This window comes from Mus musculus, chromosome 1 (assembly GCF_000001635.26).
Source record: "Mus musculus strain C57BL/6J chromosome 1, GRCm38.p6 C57BL/6J".
NCBI classification, from domain to species: Eukaryota; Metazoa; Chordata; class Mammalia; order Rodentia; family Muridae; genus Mus; species Mus musculus.
In genome coordinates this window covers 167,423,014-167,444,040 of record NC_000067.6, presented here as the reverse complement: position 1 = coordinate 167,444,040, position 21,027 = coordinate 167,423,014, and the positions used below count along the sequence as shown (strand labels likewise).

General features: G+C 44.2%; 1 long non-coding RNA gene across 1 annotated transcript in view; it reads right to left on the bottom strand.

Moving 5' to 3' along the window:
- The window catches only part of Gm34207, a 31,843-nt gene extending 11,158 nt beyond the window's left edge, over window positions 1-20,685 (bottom strand). The window contains exons 1-3 of the long non-coding RNA XR_373689.2: window positions 20,432-20,685; window positions 1,106-1,150; window positions 605-650 (exon numbers count right to left, since the gene is read on the bottom strand). This is a non-coding gene — a long non-coding RNA (predicted gene, 34207). The remainder of the gene's footprint in view (window positions 1-604; window positions 651-1,105; window positions 1,151-20,431) is intronic.
- Between the last annotated feature and the right edge of the window lie 342 nt (window positions 20,686-21,027).

Genomic DNA, 21,027 nt, shown 5'->3' with positions numbered 1-21,027 from the left:
TGCCTCCCAGTACTTAGATTAAAGGTGCGTGCCACCACCCAGCTGAAATAGAAGTCTTAATTAAACTCCACACTTATCTGGAGTTTCTCGGTTTTCCTCTCATGCTGTTTGCTGTTCTATGATCCAATGCAAAACACCACACTGGCATTTAGAACATTTTTTATAATAATAGTAATTACATCTAGAATATATTAGATAGTTCTAGAAGCCAGACATTATATTGTGCGCATATACACATGTGTGCATATGTATCATTAAATCATTAGAATCTTACTGGTTCACTATTACTCATTTTGTGTATGAAATTGAGGTTTACAAGGTAAAATCTCTTGCTACATGTTACATAGCTAACAAGGCCAGAAGTCAAACCAACTCTATCTGATTATACGTAGTTTTCTCTAAGATATTTATAAGTATTTTTATTGACCCTTAGAGAATTTCATAACATGTACTTTGATCATATTCACCCAATCACCAAATTTTTAATCAATACTATCTCTGAAAATTAAACTACTACAACAGTATTGACAGAAGAAATGGGACTCAGTTTTTCACAATAGGCTCTCTGTGAAGATGATGGCACGAAGTGTACATAGCATCTTACCTAATGGGTCCTGGAAAGGCTACGGTGCATTGGGGTTCCAGTACTTCTGGGTGGAGACAAAAGTCAACAAAGTACTGAGTGAGAGAGAGGCACGCCGTTAGAAGGAACACACACACAGAATATATAGTAGAGAGTGTGAGAAGCTTTCCAGAAAGGAAAGCCATCTAAGCTGTGGCTCACAGGTCAAGATAGGATTATCCAAAGTGGCAGAGCAGAGAGGTAGATGACAAGAAGGCTTTCTAAACAAGAGCTGTGCACACAACAGCTGTGAGTGCAAGAGCCTAGCACATTGCTGTGGTTAGAATATAAAGACAAAAGGAAAGGAGACAGACAATTCTAGAGAAAGAAGCAACAACCCCACCCCACACCCCACACCCCACCCCCAGCCCCACACCACCCGAGGGCCTTACAGAGGCCTTAGACTAGTCTGGAACGCATCCATGGGGACAGACTATCCTGCAGTAACGGGCACTTGCAAAGTAAGCCTGACTTAGCACTTACTTGTGTGGGTGGGGCAGTCTTTTCTGGATCTTCTAGCTACAGAACCTAAAGAAAAGAAAATGTAATGGTATGTTTGCGTCTAAGCAGTTAACGGCACATGTGACTTCCACTCATTCTTTTACATAGCCACTCTGACCCTACTGTAAAAAAGTTTGTGCCAAGGAGACAAAATGCTATGATAACACACACACACACACACATATATATATATGCCTCACCAAGATACGAATTTTTTTCCTAAATATTACCATATTTTATTTAAACACTGTAAAATTGTAAATGTGAAATTGTTAAAGAATATAAATGTATTAAAAATAAAATAAATTAAAACATTATATCAATAATATTTTAGATAAAAGATGAACATATAAACAGTACGAGTGCTTTCACATATTATTGAATTTAAATTTTAAATTACATTTTATTTTCTTTTTTTAAATTGGATATTATCTTTATTTATATTTCAAATGTTATCTCCTTTTCTGGTTTCCCCTCCTAAAAACCCCCTCCACCTATCCCATCCCCCCTCCCCCTGCTCACCAACCCTCCCACTCCCACTTCCTGGCCCTGGCCTTCCCCCACACTGGTGCATACAGCCTTTATAGGACAAATGACCTCCCCTCCCATTGATGTCCCACTCGGTCATATGCAGCTGGAGCCATGAATCCCATCATGTGTACTCTTTGGTTGGTGGTTTAGTCCCTGGGAGCTCTGGGGGTATTGGCTAGTTCATATTGTTGTTCCTTCTATGGGCTGCAAACCCCTTCAGCTCCTTGGGTCCTTTCTCTAGCTCCTTCATTGGGGATCCTATGCTCAGTCAATGGATGGCTGTGAGCATCCACCTCTGTATGTGTGAGGCACTGGCAGAGCCTCTCAGGAGACAGCTATATCAGGCTCCTGTCAGCTAGCACTTGTTGGTATCTGCAATAGTGTCTGGGTTTGGGGATTGTAAATGGGATGGATCCCCAGGTGAGTCAGTCTCTAGATGGTCATTTCTACAGTCTCTGCTCCACACTTTGTCTCTGTAACTCCTTCCATGGGTGTTTTGTTCCCCACCTTATAAGATGGATAGAAGTATCCACACTACGGTCTTCCTTCTTCTTGAGTTTCATGTGGTTTGTGAATTGAAGATGCAGAATTTTAATTTCCTCCTGAAACACACTCCACAATTTTATCCACAAAATGATACCTAATTTTTGCTTTAGAGAGCTCACTCTGGGACTGGAGCATTTGCCTGGCATACTTGCCCTGGTTTTAATCCACCTCAATGCAAAAAGAAAAAGAAGAGGAAGAGGAGGAAAACTCACTCAACCTTACTGTGGCTAAAAGTCGGAAAAGAGATGCCCCAGGCAGGGGAAGGTGTGAGACTAGCAGTATTGCATCTTCCACAGGAAAGAGGAGGGAGACTGACCAAAAGCAGTAGCCATGGAGACAGAGAGGACTGGATGCATTTTAAAAGAGGAGAAATCGTTACATAATTTGGTGAGTGGCTAAACATGAAGTTAGGGAAGAATTATCGGAGGGGAGATCAGGAAAAAGATGGCCATCCAAAGTTCAGATTGGACTGCCAGGTAGCTGGTAGCACGAGTCACTAAGTCAGTATCACAGTACCTTGGAGACAAAAATAGAAACACCTGAGAAATCCATAAAATGTGGAGAAAGGGACGTGTGGAAGACACAGAAGCAAGGCAGAGCTAGCTGCTTCCTCTCAGTGGAGTCAAAGGTATCTGACACTGAAGGGTAGTGTAGGAGCAACCAAAGTGGATCTTGTGGAGACGTCAGGAGTCATTCCAGTGGGTTTCAAGCATCTGTCTCTCAGGAGGGAGAAGCATGCAACAGGGATGGAGGCTGCTGTCTTCATAACCACTGGTATACAGAGCCTCCTTCCTAAATAGAGATGTGCATGTGCATTTGATACAAATGGATGTTTAAAAATAAAAAGAACAGCCGGGCATGGTGGCGCACGCCTTTAATCCCAGCACTTGGGAGGCAGAGGCAGGCGGATTTCTGAGTTCGAGGCCAGCCTAGTCTACAGAGTGAGTTCCAGGACAGCCAGGGCTACACAGAGAAACCCTGTCTCAAATAAATAAATAAATAAATAAATAAATAAATAAATAAATAATAAATAAATAAATAGAACAGATGACCTGGTCTAGAAATTTTCTGTCTTCTTCCAAGAGGAATCTTTACCCACCGTCCGCAGGGGTAGCCATCATGGTTCCAGTGGTGTGCCTGGGCTCACATCACCCACTGTATGTCACTGGCATTTTGCCCCTGGCGGATTCCCAGGAAAATCAATGGGGTATTTTGTACAGGAAGCCATGTCTGACATAGATCTTGAGACTATCAGAGGGTTTTGCATAGGAGGAGGAATTTCGGTGGATATCAAGGGTTAAATCATGGAGGTTTAAACAATGAAGGGAGGAGAGGTGTGGGCAACACCTGTTGTTCTGATTGGCAGCTGGAAAATGAATGAAAGTCATCAAGACGGTGGGTTCCAAAGACTGATCAGGCAGCTTGTGAAACTGTCTTCAGTGTAAAGCCTGCAGCCCATTGCATGCACCAGGGTTCTTCAGGTCTCTGCCATCCCTAGGTCCTCAGAAGGGGGTAGACATCAGTGCACATTGTATGATGTTCTTCAGTTTTTATGAAAGACTTGTGGGGGTGGGGCATAATGGGACTTCGGGCCTCATAGACTGCAAGAGTTTCTTTGGTCCAGAGTAGGTCTCAAACAACCGGTCAGGCCAAGTGGCCCTTCTACCTGGAAAGAATGATGGGTGGAGGGGGAGGGGAGCAGCAATGCTCGACCCGTGCTGCTTCCTGCAATTCCTGTCTTGCCAAAAGGCCTCCTCTTCACACGATGAGGTAGAACTGCTCTGAGTTCAAGCCTCTCTTCTATATATAAGAAGAGCATCAGCATTTGGGCTCAGTCTCCTCAAATGAGGTAACTGGGAGATTACCTATCTTCCAGGCCATCTCTAATTCTAACCTATAGATAATATCGAGAATGTTCAAGAGACAGCTGAAGACTGAAAGGAAAATTGAGAACCCTTAACAGAAACAGGGGCAGAAACAGATCATTTGCAGCAAGCACACAAAGATATATTTACTCTCACCAGAAACCAAATAAATGCACATTAAAACAAGCAGTCCTGGGGTTGAGGAGATGGCTCGGTGGATAAGAACACCTGCAACACAAGCATGAGGACCTGAGCTCGGATGCCCATCACAAACATCAAAAAGATGGGTGTGGTTGCTCATGCATGTAACCCCAGGATGGGGTGGGCAAGCGGGGGAAAATGGGACTGCAAGTAACCAGGCTAGCAAAAACTCAGTGAGCTTCACGTTCATTAACGGATTCTATCTCTAGAAAAAAAGGCAGAGAGTGACAAAGGGAAACACAGTATCTCTGTCTCTATTATCTGGTTCCCACACACATGGGCATGAATGTACACTTGTGGACACGAACACACACACACACACATGCCCACACATACATGAACACATGCACAAACACAAAGAGGTGACATGTTAGTCTGATTAGCTTAAAACTTTGCTATATGGATTGGTGGGGGTGTTGGCTACATGAAATCTAACACCTGTGAATTATGGCATCTTAGAGTGAAGCAGAGCAGAGTGTTAACTCCCCTTAGTGACTTACAGCTGGAAAGACATTAGTGCTTATCATCCAGGACCTCCATGTGTGATATTTCCTCTACCAGCACATACATACATATTCTCTCTCTCTCTCTGTCTCTCTCTGTCTCTGTCTCTCTCTGTCTCTGTCTCTGTCTCTCTCTCTCTCTCTCTCTCTCTCTCATTTCCTTTTCAGATCTGCTTTCCAAATTTGATTTTGTAAGATCCTATCTCACTCCCTTCTAGCTGCTGTCCCCTAACATTCTAGTTAAAAGCCAATAGATTTGTTACAGCGCACCTAAAGAATTGTTATTAAGGCTTTAAAAGGCTTATGGGTTCTTTGCAAGAAGCCAGATGGTGGAAACTGTGCACTGGCAATAATAGTTCAGATAGCACTGAAGAGCCACTGAGATTATGGGGAAATTGTAGGCAGAACTAAGTGTTTGACAAGAGACTAATGATGAAAGGATGTAGGTGGGCTGGCTTCTTAAGCAGACCAATTATTTAGGCCAAGGGGTTAACGTATAAGAACAATACACACAGGTATACAACTTGGTGGCTAATTGCACATCACTCCCTGAACTCATTTTAGTGACTCTGGGCTCGTTCCCAATTAGCACTCACTAAACCTGGCCTGTTGTCCCTTTGATCTGGCCTCTCTCAGAAATTGCTGATGGCTTGTAATTCTTCTTTATTTACCTCTTCTGAAGTTGGTAAAGGCCAGGCAGGGCACATGCCAGCAGCTCCCTACCACTCTCCCTAGATTGTGGCACACAAGACAGTCTGTGGCAACAGACTGAACCCCGAGAGTCTCCCACTAAGAAGCTTCTCTGGATTACTGTTCCCACAGAAAATCTCCTTAGGCTAATCTAGTCTTAACCCCTTATCCCCACCCAATGCAAGCAGGAAGAAATTCACCACAGCGAGCAGCGGCGGTATTGACATGGGCATTTCCTCTGGGGCTCTGTGAACCTGAGCGCATTACTAATCTCTGTCATGTTCATTTTCTCTCAAGCGAAATAGGGGCTGAACTCAGACTGTAACGTTACAGTCAAGAGATTCTTTGTATGAAAGACAAATCTAGTCCAGGCCCAAAAAGTAGGTCCTTAAAAACTTGGTGGCTTTGAGGAGATCATGAGCTTTCTCGGCTGCCCAGATCCAGTTCCCTCTTGCATATGTACCATGGAAGCGCCAGGCTTGCTCAACCTCAATTCCAGAACATCTGGCAAGAGAGTCAGTTCACTCCTTCAAAGAAAGATTTGGTGAAGAACTCTGAAATCAATAATTTATACAATTATTACATGCTGACTTAAAACTTTTTAATGATTTTTTTTTTAATGGAGAATGAGGCAGAACCTCCCCTGTGACCTTGCAACCCAGGTGAAGAGTCACACAAGGAAATGGTAGCAAAATATGCACTATGTATATATGTGTATATATGTACATATATTATTAGTATAATTACATATGTGTGTGTGTTGTGCACATAAGCTTTTTAGACTACGAAAAGAAAGCAAAGCAAACCAACTCTCCCAGCCTGGAGAAGGGAGAGAGGACTTCACCAGGCAGGAGACGTCAGAGCTGATGCTTTAAGAGTGGAGGTCAGGGTAAGAACTTTCTGAACAGGGAATCATGTGCAAAGCCCCAAGGTACAGCAGCAAAGAGGAGCATGCCACACTTAAGGGGGTGAAAGAAGAGAACACTGTAGCCATATTACAGGCAGTGAAACAGTCATACAAATGAGAGACGGAAAAAAAAAACGGATCACGTCATAAAAAAGATTCGATCTCTATCCTAAAAACTGTGGAAAGTCGTTAAAAGGATACAGTTGAGTGGTGTGGTCCTAGGAGGAACTTAGGGAGGCCAGAATTGCTGCTTTATTATACTCAGACATAACAGCAGAGCCACCCTGAGCAGATCCACAGGGCCGACACTGGCAGCACACGTGGGACTCTGAGCCAAATATGCTGAAATCAGAATCACTCGAGAGTGGCTGAGTCCGACCACAGTTCTGTGTGGGATTACTTGAAGAAAAGCGCAGAGAGGAGTGAGAGAAGAGTCTGGTAAGTGCCAACATTCAAGCAAGGAGAAGATGATTACAAGTGACTGAGAAGAGGTGGGAAGGAAAATTCTCACACATTAACAAATTATCTTTCATCAGCTCTGCTTTAAGTAAGAAGAGCTGAAATCAGGACAGCTTCCGTAGACAAAGGAAAAAAAAGATAAAAGATTAAAATATCTCATGTATATGATTAACCTGTGGTCACCAAGAAATAAATTCCTTTATTAAAATTCTTTCTTGACAAAGATTATCTTATCCATGTACAAAGTTCCTACTATACCACACTCCCCTTGAGGCAAAGGATATTTCCTTGACAATTGCTTACAGGTTGGCCACGTGACCAAGCAAATTCACATACACTCATGTGTGTGGCTCCAGCTCTCTAAATATCTGCCTTTACCATAAGAACAGCAGTGCCTTCATCGAAGGTCCTGAGCAGCTTCTAGAACAGAAAGACACAAAGAGCAGAGCCTGCCCCACCAAATCCCAGCCAAGCCACTGCCATGCAGCTCCTGAGAGACCTAAGAAGAAATAAATGCACATGACCTGGAGCCTCTGGACTCGGTGGTTTGTTACAACCGCTTGTTCTAGTCTAGTTTCCTTTCTGTTGGTGTGAAAAATACTCAGACCGAAAGCAGCCTCAGGGAGGAGAGGTTTGTCTCTTCATACATTTCAAGGTCACAGCCCATCACTGAGAAAAGGCAAGGCAGGAAGGAATCTTGGAAGCAGGAACATGAAGGCAGAACTATTTACTATTCCAGAAAAGCATTACTTCCAAGCAAGGAACTCACACACAACCAAGAAGGTGCAGCAGGAGCCCCAGAGGATGCCGACTGCTTGCTGGCTCACACCTAGGCTCATACTTAGCTAGTCTCCATATACAGCCAGGACTACCTGCTTAGGGGTGGTGCTGGGCACAGTGGCCTGGGCCGCTCTGATCTAGGCACTTGAAATGACTCTAGACTCTAGATTATGTCAACTTAGCAATTAAGGCTGACTAACCAGGACATTCCCCACAGTAAGATTTCCTGAAAACTAATTCAAGCTATTTAAAAACTCTAGTAGAAGAGAGAAAAGATATTTAACTACATCTATTGTATATCTAACACGAATATGCAATTTCTAGATACCATCTCACTTTAATCAATAACAATTATTTCTATCAATTTACATGACAAACTAAGGCTCAAATAGACTTAATATGGGTCTCCAATCACAAGACTGGCAAATAATGGAAATAGAGCAACGTCTCATCTAATTCCAATGCCCCTCACCCTCCAAACTGCTGTTCTAAACTCAAACCTAGGTCTCCCACACATGGAGAAAAAAAAAACTGAAAAATGTGGAGAACTATGGATACCATGCAGCAAGGTCAAAGCGACTGGCAGGATGATCCCAGCCACATCAGAGCTTACCCCGTGTGAGCTCCGCCTTCCTCCTACAGACTCCATCACATGAAAGCTAGAGGCCTCAGAACCTCAAATCCCATGCTCTGTCAAGTTCCAGCAAAACCCAGAAACAGAGGCTGCACTTTGTCTCTTTCTAGCCGTGTGCCCAGGTGACTTTCTGCTGTCTGCTCAGATGTCATAGCTCACCATGACCCTTCCTTGGATTCCTACCTAAGCCCTGAATCTACCACAGAAAGGCACATGCTTTAGAATATGGGCAAGTCTGGGTTTACATTCTGCTCTGCCTCTCCCCAGATCTGTGACACTGGGACCTTCATTTCTCCAAACACCAGCTTTCTGGGTATGAAATGTGGATAGTAGCTACACCAGTGAGTTGTCTGGAAATCAAACCAATGAGACTATTCACTTTTCCATTGTGTGTTAAGCCACTTGCCTTGAGCTGCAGAGGGAATCAGGGCTAGGATGAAGACCCTGAGGCCAGCATCTCCCCTTACTGCCACCTCTCCTTGCACTGTCTCTCCTAATGATGGACAGTCACCACAGGCACCAAGCATACTATTACCACGCTGTGAACACCCAATCTCTGTTCTTTCTACATACTGCTTACAATGGCATAACCTGAGCGCTACGGGATTTATAGTGCACTCATCTTAGAGATGGGCAAGTGGCCAGCTGGAGGTTGGAGCTCATCCTCAGATCCCAGGCCACCACCTTTCACTCCCCACAGTCCTCCAGCTCCTATCTGTGAGTCTCATAGATGTCAGTTGTCTCCAGTGTGACTCTTAGAAAAATACAGAATACAAACCAAACAAAAAACAACAACAAACCCTCTCTCCTGGAAGAACTGCACAAGCTCTCAAAAAGGCATTAATTGAAGGGCTTATACATCGAAAACTTCAAGACATTAATGAGGAGGATTAAGGAAGACCCGACTTGACAAAGTGACCATCTTGACTGGAAGCACAATGTTGTTTCCATGGAAATTGTTTTCCCTAAATTCATCTATAAGCTGAAATAACACATACTTCAAATAAAGTTAACTATTTTTGCAGAACTTAGAAAGCTGATATTAGTGTTTGCACAGAAATGTAAAAGACCAATAAAAACCCAATCACTGCCCCCGTGTGTGGCCATGTGAGAGCCACAGCACAGCCTTGGGCACCCTAACTCGGGTGCTTGCCATCTTGGGGTCTTCATTTGTTCTTAAGACAGGATCTCTCACTGGCTTGGAGCTCACCAAGTAAGCATGGCTGGCTGCCTAGTGGTCCAGAAAACTACCTGTCTGGGTCCCCAATGCCAGGATGACACACGTGCAGCCACAACTGGCTTTAAAAAAATGGATTCTCAAAATTGAACTCAGCCTGCCTTATTTTCAAGGCAAGCTTTCTATCAACTGAGCTAGCTCCCTAACCAAACTTATACCTTGTAATTGCAAAATTTATCACAAAGCCACATAATGAAGAGAGTGCCATTCTCACCTGACCATAAAGAAAACACATACACTTACAGAACAAGAGCAAAATTCCAGAAAACAACCCCTTATATTTAAGGTCAGTGTGTTTTTAACAAAAGCATCAAGCAGTTTGAGAAAGGAAGAAAGTGCTTGGAAGAGAATGGTACTGAAGCAATCAGATGTATATATGCATAAAAATTAATGGATAACCACATCTACATCAAATAGACAAAAATCAACTTGAAATTAATGATACCCCAAAATACAAGAGCTAAGACTATGAAAGTTTTCAAAGAAAATCTAGGAGAAATGCCTTTGTGCTCCTGCAGAAGGGCAAGTGGTTTCCAGTGAGATCTGAAGCATGATTCAGAATGGAAGAAAAAATGGTAGAGGACACTTCAGCAAAAGTAAACACTCGGTGCTAAAAGGCATCACTCACAAAGTGAGACAGCCAGGCACAGAGAAAATGTTGTCTGCAAACCACATGTCTATTAAGGAACCTAAAACCTAGGATATATAAAGCACTACTAGGGCGGGGGGAGCCCTAAGGGAGCAAAGTCTGACTGTGTGCTGCTGACATGGGCACAGCCATGTCAAGGACTGTAACCTCAGGCCCATGGGAGAATGGCAGAGTCTCCAGGCCAGACTCAGGGAAAATATCAAAGCCTCCTTCTTGTCCGAGTGTGAATGTTGACATTGTGTGCAGAAAATGCCCAGCGTAGCTATCCTCCTCAGGATATTTACATCCTGAAGTCTGCTCCCCTATAGACACTGCTTCAACTGAGATGAGCCAAATTGGCCTCCCTGATGCAACTGTACACCATAAACCCCGCCTCCATGATTATCTAAGTGTAATAACCCCATTTCTCTTTTCAACTCTATGATAAACATTCTGAGCCTTTGGGATGCTCCAGTTTCTCCATCTAAGAACCTAGTCCATCTGTATATCTGTTTCCGTGTGTGTGTGTGTGTGTGTGTGTGTGTGTGTGTGTGTGTGTACTTGCCTTTTCTTCATTCCCTCACTGTGCCAAGTCAGGCCAACATCCCTAGCAGCTGAGAAAAATACAACTCATCAGACAAGCCAACTTGTAACCTTACTTTAAAAGACTTACAGAGGGGCTGGAGAGATGGCTCAGTGGTTACGAGCACTTTCTGCTCTCGCAGAGGACTGGAGTTCAGTTTGCAGCACCCACCCGGTGGCTCACAATTACCTGTAAATCCAGTTCTATGGAATCCAACAACCTCTTCTGGCCTCTGCTGCACCTGAGCCCATGTGGCATGCATGGATACATTCAGCACCACATACAAACTCGTAAAGTAACATTTATAAGTATGAAAAAGATTTAAAATGACATTTAGCCAAAGAACATATGTGAATGACAAATGGATGCATGCGACGGTGCTCAACATGATTGATCATTAAGAACTCCAGATATAAGCATGGTGAGATGCCATCCCATACACCAGCATAAGAATGCCAGGCAAGAGCCGGAGTAGGTGAGGCTGTGGAGAAACAAAGAGGGAGAGGCAGCCACTTCTTCAAAAGTTAAACGTGAATTTACCAGACATGAAAGGAGGAGGGCTGGTGTGGGAGGAGGAGGAGGAGGAGGAGGAAGAGGGAGGGAGGGAGGGAGGGACGGAGGGAGGAAGGGAGGGAGGGACGGAGGGAGGGAGGGACGGAGGGAGGGGAGGGGGAGGAAGAAGAGGAGAAGGAGGAGGAAGAGGAGAAGGAGGAGGAGGAAGAGGAGAAGGAGGAGGAGGAAGAGGAGAAGGAGGAGGAGGAAGAGGAGGAGGAGGACTGGTATGGGAGGAGGAGGAAGAGGGAGGGAGGGAGGGAGGGAGGGAGGGAGGGAGGGAGGGAGGGAGGGAGGGAGGGAGGGACGGAGGGAAGGAGGGAGGGAGGGGAGGGGGAGGAAGAGGACTGGTTTGGAAAGAAGAAGATGGGTTTCGAAGGAGAGGGAGTTCAGTAGGAAGGGGAAGGGATGGTATGGAGGAGGAGACAAGATTTCAATATAGAATATACCTGTAAAAATATGTCATGAGACCCATTATACACATAGTGGATATACATTAATTAAAACTTTTTAAAAGCTATATGCAATGTTCACCCCAGCATAACTCATAATGGGTACAGAGTGAAAACAGAGTAAACACCCATTGACTGATGAGTGGGTTGTTACAAGAAGCCTAGTCACTGCTACTCAGCTAAAAGAAAGAAAAAGGAGGAAAACAGAGAGGTGGGAAGATGGAAGATAAATGAATGAATTACTGATATATGCTTCAAGGATGCCAGAAATACTGTAAGTGAGAGATGCCAGACACAAAGGATTATATATTGTATGCTTCCATTTTTATGAAGTATCTTTTTTTATAAAAAAAAAAAAAAAGGAACCATGCCAATTCCAGTTTCTCTGGACTTGGGGCTCAAGCAAGCATCGACTGCACAGGGACGTTAGGTGGTGACAGAAATCTTCTAAACATCTCTGTGGTGATGGCTTAGCATTGCACAGCTCCGCAGATTTGCTGGAACTCGTGGTGTTATGGCAGATGATGTTCGTGGTCTCTGAACTGTATCTCTGTAATCTGTTTTAAAGTAGCATTAATGAGTCTGACGAATATCACAGACAATAAGAAGGAGGCCTCCCTCGGAAGTCTCCTCCCCGGGAAGAGAATCACTATTCTCTTTCTCTCGGCCTGAAAATAGGGATCCCAGCAGCCTGCAGCAGCTAACTCCGGTGGACTCTTACAGCAACCAGCTCTGGCGTCTAGCAGCAAAGCTCGCCTTGCAGAAACACTGTAAGTGTTATAAATACTTTAGGGCCCTGGGGAGCTCTGCAATGGTACCAGTGACCTAGAGCATGCAACTCCCAGGTAGCAGCCTGGCTCAAGTGGCAGAAGCAGGCATTCTGGCAAATAATGATCTCTTTCGTGGCATGCTTTGAACCTTAACACATTCCTGTGCTCTTCAAATATTGTAGCCAGTCTTCCCAGAAAAGCAGTCTGAGCAGGAAATCCAAATTAAAGCCACTTTCCTAAGTGGCCAGGGCTGACTCTGAGTGGTGGAAAGTTCTCAACCTCAATGAACAAGAACACTACCTGCTCTTGGTTTCACCCACAAAGATCTGGCTGTAACTTCTTTAGAATGTGGCTTGATTAGCAATGTTTGCTTTTGACTTCTCTGGGTGACACCGCTGAATACACAGGGTTTATGATCATCAGGAAGACAGAGTTAAAGCGAAGTCCTCCTCACTCTGGCAGTTTCCTCAAAACCTCACGTAGTCACTGTGCCAATCATTGTCATTTACAGTGAAGGTGCTGCCCGTTTATGTCTGTGCACCTTGAAACAGGACACCTGAGAGAAGACCTAACGTCCACACCATCTGTATCTAGGACCTTTCTGTAGACTGGGGACCACAAATAAAACCAAATGGCACCTAGAACAGCAGAAGGATGCTAAACATTAAAGGGAATAATAAAGCATGAATCCGGGCATGGGGAGCTTGTGACAGTTTAAGGTAGAGTCCCCTTCTGGCTGCAGTAGACTAGCTGAGCCTCTCGGGGTGGCTGGATATTGAGCCTGGAAAATAAAGGGGTGAAAAGCAATCACCCAGGAGCAGTCACTGTATTAGCTCCTACTTCAGGCAATCTTTTGTTCATATTTCAGAAATACCGTATGTTCTTCATTTTACAGATGAGGAAATGGGAGCTAGGAAAGGTTAAAAATATTGTTCAGTTTCACAGTAAAGAAGTAGGATCTGAACCCAGAGTTCTGACTCCAAAATCCAGGTAGCCAGGCCAAGGCAGAAAGTCAGGGGGGAATCCATTATTGGTGTGTCCTTCTATGGGGGAGCATGTGTACGCCATGGTATACATGTGGGCGTTAGAGGAGTCAGCTCTCTACTTTGTGGTCCTGGGAATAGAACTCAGGTAGGCTGCCTTTGGAGCTGGTGTGGCTTTGTGCAAAATCTCCAGCACACTGGGGTTTCGTCCTCTCACTGGGAGCAAGAAGAAACTGCCCACCTGGGATGCCTGAACTATCCACAGAGTTCTGAAATATCGTGAAGAGAAAGGCAGTTAGTCGCCTCAGTTACAACAGAAACAAGGCGAGCTGAACCAAAGGCAGGCTAAAGGGAGAGTTCTTTTTTTTTTTAGGAAAGGAAGATAGAAAGAGAATCCAATAGGTTAGTGTGAGGTGGGAAGCACAGACCAGGGAATGCCCAGGGGGAACTTCCCCAGAGGCTTCAAGGAAGGCTGGGACCAGCCTGCAAATGAGTCCCCAGTGTGTACCTTTGCTCTACCTGTCAGGACCCTCCATAGTGCTGTGAAGGGCAGGTGAGCTAGAAAGCAGAGACTCTGGAGGACATTCACAGAGTTCACTGTGACAACACAGAAAGCAAGGCACCAGCTGGGAGATGGCTCAGTCAGTAAGAAGACTGCTGTATAGGCATGAGAACCTGAGTTCAGAACCCCAGAATCCACATTTAACAAAAAACAAAAGAACAAAAAAAAAAAACTGGAAAATTTCTCATCTGAGCTGACAATGCTCTCTCTAAGAACCAAAGACCACCTAAGAAAACAAACAAAACAAAACAGTAGGCATGAGAAGCCGTCTTTTGTTGGTCAGGGTTGTCCACGAAACTTCCAAAACAGCTAAGCTGTTGGTATTCCTCTTGGTTTCTCCCCAGAGGTTGAAGGAGAGTCCCTATTGCTTAACAATACCATGAACTTCAGACATAGGGTCCAGGGGCCCCTCATCTGAAACCGACATGAATACCTCCTCCCTGAGGAATAGCTTCTGTGGTACCAGAAGGCATCATGCAAGCGTCCAAAGGAGGGACACAATCAGTTGTCTTCTTTAACTATGATGCCCATGAACCATGACAACCACCAGCACGGCATGACAACCCTGCAGGTGTATAAACTGCCTGTACGGTGGTCACCAACAGCTCTCTGACTGCTCTTAAGGCCCAGTACACAAGAGAGAAATCTTGTCTGGTACTGGAAACCTAGCCAACTACCCAACGCTAGTGAAGTCATGGGTCTTGGAAGAAAGCCTACAACCACCACTTTAGTAAACCAACATAAACCCTAACTAAACTCTAAATATTTGTTCTTATACACACAGGCAAGTGTAATCCTCGTCCCTCATTGAGAAACTTTCCTCTGTGGGACGGAGTGATCAATCAGCAGGTAAGAGCACGTGTTACTCTTGCAGAGGACCTGAGTTCAGTTCCCAGCACCCACATTGGATGGCCCACAACCACCTGTAACTCCAGTTCCAGAAAAACCATGTCCTCCTCTGGGCTCTGTAGGCACTACACTCACACAGAGAAATCCACACACAGAGACACATGATTGAAACATAATAAAAGAGGTTTTTTTGGGTTTTTTTGTTTTTTAACTAAGGAAAAAAAAAACTTCTCTTTACAACAGACAGAGACCATTACAGAAAACAGCAACCATCAAAATGCAGAGTTGTGGAACTCAGACCCAACTCCCTAACACAAGGCTCAGGGAATATTGAGGAAGAGAGGGTGGGAAGATAATCAGAGCCAGAGGATTGGGGGTTACTGTGTCTCCTAGCAAAGTCAGAGGCTATAGCCATAAAGTCTCACCAACATGGCTGCCTAACCATGAGCTGAACAGAGACGACAACAACAGACAAGCCAACGTGGGCAGGGGAGAGACTGCAAGGCCTCAGCCCTGCACAAGAACTATGGATGATGTATGAATTCTGGAAGTGCGAGAAATAATCTTCCCCGGGTAAGCACACAGATTGGTTATCCAATAGTAAACGGCCAGCCCTGAAAACATGTGTACCAGTAATATTAAACACTCTGGGCAGGTTAAATTTGGGAATAAATGTGTATATACAAACATTCATATGTGCATATAACAACAGTTAATGAACAAAGAGTGCATGAATTTGGAAGAAAGCAAAGAGGGGTATATCAGAAGGCTTAGATGAAGGAAAGAGAAAGGGAGAAATGGTGTAATTATTTTGTAGTCTTAAAAATAAAAGAAAAATATAGATAGATAGATAGATAGATAGATAGATAGATAGATAGATAGATAGATAGATAGATAGATAGATATGGGCATGCAGCTCATGCCTATAACCCCAGCACTGGGTAGGGAGTCAGGGATAAAAGCATCACTAGGGCTCGCTGATCAGTTAGTCTAGCCAGATCAGCAAGCTACCTGTTAGTGAAGCACCCAACATCAGGCTCTGTCACCATGTGCAACACATGCACACACACACACACACACACACACACACATATACAGTAAACAAGTTGTACTTGCCTGCCTTGGCTGAATCATGGGTTTCAAAAAGGCTGCTTGCAACCAGAAGGTCCAGGGTGGGTTGTAAACTCAGAAACTTGAGCATAGAGAGGTCTGTGAAAGGCACAGAGAGACATGATCCCTGCCAGGGGCACACATTCCTGCTGGAGAAGTAGGGAATACACAGGAAGAATGTCTATTGCCTGTGATTCTCTAAACTTTGCAGTCCAATTGAACAAAACGTCAGTTTTTTTTAAGCTTCTCCCTGTAACACTACAGTAAATCACCATACAGATGAAGAAGAAATTAGGGAAAGGTCAGAGGTGGAGGCAAAGGAGCAAAGCTAGGAGAGCAGCCTGGAAGGAGAGAAAAGCCGTATCCACAAGAGAGTTCCATGCAGGGCAACATGCTTACATCAGAGGTACCCTGGGTGCTGCCTAACCAGGCAGACTCTCTACTGTGGGACCTAGGCTCAGAACTGTCAGGAGCCCCTAAGGAGAATCACCAGCCCAGGCATTGCCTGTGGCCTGTGTTCCCAGAGTTATGCCTACGGGATAACCTCATATCTAGAATGGTGATCATCCAGTGAGCTGAGTCTTAAACCACCAGAGAAAGGAGAAATGGTAATTACAGGTATCAAGGGTTGGAGGGTGAGGCAGATGCTAATGCAAGTTCTAATTTCGCCTCTTCCCTGTAGAGTTTGGGGAGATTAAGCTTCTGGGGAGTCAAGTTCCTCACCTGTCAAGTCCTCCAGGACTGTTGGATAGGGAACCTTGCAGGGACCACAACTCTTCTCCCTGCTGACTTTAGAACTGAGCATCCTAGATGCGGTTAACTCTAGTGAGCACAAGGAACTGAACACCTATTGATGCAGCCCCAGTGCGCTCCTGGCAGTCGCTCTGCAGTGTTCTTTGTCGCTCACCAGGAGATACCGTGCTGACATCCAGGCTTCAGGACTTGGCATGGGCATCACTTTCTCAGCACACACACACCTGTACTTTTCATTTTTCTCGCAAATTCATACTCTCCCTTCGATTTCCCACACAAATCTCGTCACCACTTTAAAATTTCCCCAGACTCCAAAGCTAGAGCCCACACCATGATGGCCCACAGAACCTCAACAAATTTCATACTCAGATCTCGCTGCACTATGATGACTAAACTCGGGTTCCCACAGAGCGATGATTATTCATCTTTATAACCCCAGCACTTAACAGCAGGCCCAGGGCCTGGCAAGCATTATGTAATTGGTTGAGTTAATGCATTCCATACGTAAAATATGAAAAGTACAAAGTTGATTTTTAAAGTCTTATTACTGTTCTTCTCAAAAGCCAGTTTAAATCAGAGGGAAAAAACAATCACACCAGTTTAGTTTTCCTTTTTAATATGAATCAGAATTACTCATCTTAATCCCCCAACCTTACCCATTAACTTAGCTCTGAATTATAGAATTCATATCATAGAAGAAATATGTGCTAAGGGCACCAATAAGACTGTCTCTGACATTAGAGGTCATGTGAGTCAGTGTGGCAAATACTAATATAAATAATGTATTTCTACAAGGATACTCTCAGCACACGGTGTCTCTGAGCCAGCTAGCTCTCTCCACCAAATATGTAACTCTTCTTGGTTTGACAGTCTTCAGACCATATATATATATATATATGTCTATATACACATACATACATATATATGTATATATACACGTATATTCATATATATGTATATATACACATATATACATATATATAGTGAATTTCTGAGTTAGAAATTATCAATTGGATGGCATGTAGAATGTGTTTTATGTTTAAAATAGTATCTCGATTTTTTTTTTTACTTTTTTATTGCTTCTTTGTCAGTTTCCCACCATGAACCCCAATCCCACACATCTCCTCATCCTCCCTATCTGCCCTCCACTCTTGAAACCTCTCCCACCAAAGGGGGAAAAAATCTTACCATGGAAGCTGCAGTGTGTCATGCTGTATCACACAATATAGCCTTCTGCCCAAACAGCTTACTTGTGAATGTTCACTGCAATGAGTCATTGGTCTGGTTTGAGGCCTCTGGCTTCTGCTACACTATCTATACCGGATCCTCATCGGGACTCCTCTTGGAGTTGCCCTATATCATGGAGATCCTGCACCTTTGGTTCTGCAGGATTGGCTCCTTTACCCGCTCCAGTAGTTCACAGAAGGGGAGGATGTTGAGGGGTGGGCCAACTCAAAGCCCTGGAGCTGGGTCTGAGTTGGTCAGCCCACCAGCTCTCCCACACATATAACACCAGGGTGAGCTCTCCAGTACAGTCTCAGCTAGCTCACTGAAGTACTGCATCCAGCAAGGGGCGGGGCCCGCCAAGTGGGTGGGGGTGGAGGGTGGGGGAAAGAAACAGGCAGCCAGGACTTCTACACTCACTGTGGTATATTTTTAGTCACAGTTCTGATACAGACACAAGAGGTGCATGCTACATAAACGTGCTACCTATAAACGTGCTACCTGAGATTTCCCCTTCATGGGTCCTTGTCCATTCCCTTTTCTTGGCATTTACCATGCCTTAATTTAAATTTTCATTCAAACCTGAAATTACAGGTGTGCACCACCATGCCTGGTAGATGCCTCAAATTCCTATTAAATTAACGTGCACCATTTATTGAGTGGTTCTTTATGTCAGACAAGCTATCAGAGGTTTTATGAACACCAGAACATCTTCAATCTCATACACATATAACATAAGAAGTGATAGAACTAGGTCTGATTTTACCAGTTTTTAACCTGGGGAAAATATGCCTTTTAATTAGCTTGTTACATAATCATATAATAATTCCATTAGTGGATTGAGGAGATGGTTCGGTCAGTAAAATGCTTGCTGTGCAAAGGTGGGGACCTGAGTTTGGACCCCTAAGGACAGCAGCAGCCCTTGCCTGTGATCACAGTAGGAAGCTGGATGATTCTTGTGGCTCCCTGGCAAACCAAATTAGCCTAATTGGTAGGCTAACCACCAATTCAGTGACCCCTTGCCCTATGACTAAGGTAGAAATTGATTGAGGAAGACAGCCAATATCAACCTCTGGCCTTCATGCACACATGCACAATGTGTATGCATATATGTAAACAGATATGTATATATGCACACATACACAAATTAACTCTATGGATTATGCATATTGACTCAGAAAATATCACAAATTGACTCCAGACTATTTAAACCCTTACAGTAACTCGTGGCTTTGGAGTTAGTTCTGGGCTGACAGCCAGAGCACCAACATGGACAAAACTGTAGACAACTTGAAGGACAGCAAAGCTGGGAGTTAGGAAAGGATGGAGCTTCAAGGCAGTTGAACCTTGCTAACAAAGTACCACTCATCTTTTCAGGCAAATGAACACTAAATTAAATTTTATTATGATTTTACCTGAATATTCATATCACTCAATCCTTTACTGAAATCCTAACCACCCCCAAAGTGGTGGTATTAGAAAGTGGAGCATGTGGGAGTCTATGAGGTCATGGGGAGGAGCCTTTACGAACAGGACTGTTACTCTTAGAGAAGAGATCTAAGAGGCTCTCCTTACTCCCTCTATTATGTGAGGCTAGAACAAAGGTGGGCAGTCTGTGAACCACAGAATGGGTCCTTGCCAGATTACTAACTTCGTCTTGGATTTCTAAGTCTCCAAATCTGGGAGAGATGAATTCTTTTTTAAAGATTTGTTTATTTATTATATGTAAGTACACTGTAGCTGTCTTCAGACACTCCAGAAGAGGGAGTCAGATCTCGTTAGGAATGGTTGTGAGCCACCATGTGGTTGCTGGGATTTGAACTCCGGACCTTCGGAAGAGCAGTTGGGTGCTCTTACCCACTGAGCCATCTCACCAGCCCCGAGAAATGAATTCTTGTTGTTTGTAAGGCACTTTGTCTATGGTACTTTGCTGTTGTAGTTCAAATAAACCACTTGGCTTTTCAAAGTGTTGCTTGTAACACAGAGCCTTGTCTGATACAAAATGAATACTCAAAATGTCATATTCTAAGTAACATTGTTTTAGGGTGAATGGAGCTACAAAAAAAAAATCAAAGGAGGGATCTCTGAAAAGATGCCCCCAAAATTATAGGACCACCTGAGCACTAGCCTGTATGTTAGTTAGCATACATATCTAAAAGAGTAACTTTATATTTTGATAGAAAGTAACTCAAAGGGTAAGAACAGGGCTGGTGAGGTGGTGACATACTTAAGAGCACTCACTGCTCTTACAGACAACCTAGCCTCAGTTCCCAGCACCCACATGACAGCTCACAGCCATCTACCATCTCTAACTCAGCCCCAGAGACCAGATGCTTCTTCTGACTTCTGAAGGCTCCTGCGTGCATATGGTACACAGACGTACACTCAGTCACACACACACATAAACAAAGTCAAATAGGTAAACATTTTTAAAAGAAAAAGAAATATTTGCTCCTGGGAGCAGGGAAGAGGGACCAGTAAGTACTTACTGTGAGGTCCTGAGTTTGAATCCTGAAAACCCACATAAAGCTAGATGATGGAAGTCTGTAGCCCCAGCGCTCCTGCAGCAAGATTGAAGGCAGAGACAGAAGAATTCCCCAAATCCTGCAAACCAGCGAGTCTGGTGGACACAGTGACACCCAACAGAGACTCTGTGTCATATCAAGTGTGAGGGTGAAGACCAGCTCATGGCTCTCCTAGGACATCCACACACATGCTGTGCCCTCACACACATGCACATACATATACATACACAAACACATGTGCATACTCAAATTTCTTTAAAAATTAAAAAGCCATTTGCTTCTGCTCTTCTTCAAACTTCAGCATCATGCTCCTACTCCTGAACCGACAGACTGCTCAGTCCTCAGGAAATCAGTCCTGAAATCCTCAGGTGTTCAGACAAGTTTCATGGCAGGCGCTGCCTTTGTCCTCAGTCTTCTGTTCCCAGCCCTGACTCTGTACAAACTCTGTAGTTGTCTCCTGGGACAATGTCAGTGGTTCAGCTAAGGCAGCACACTTCCATCCCCAGTTCATGACCCAAGGCTGGCATAGCTGCCCAGACTATTACACCAGTGGGATCAGG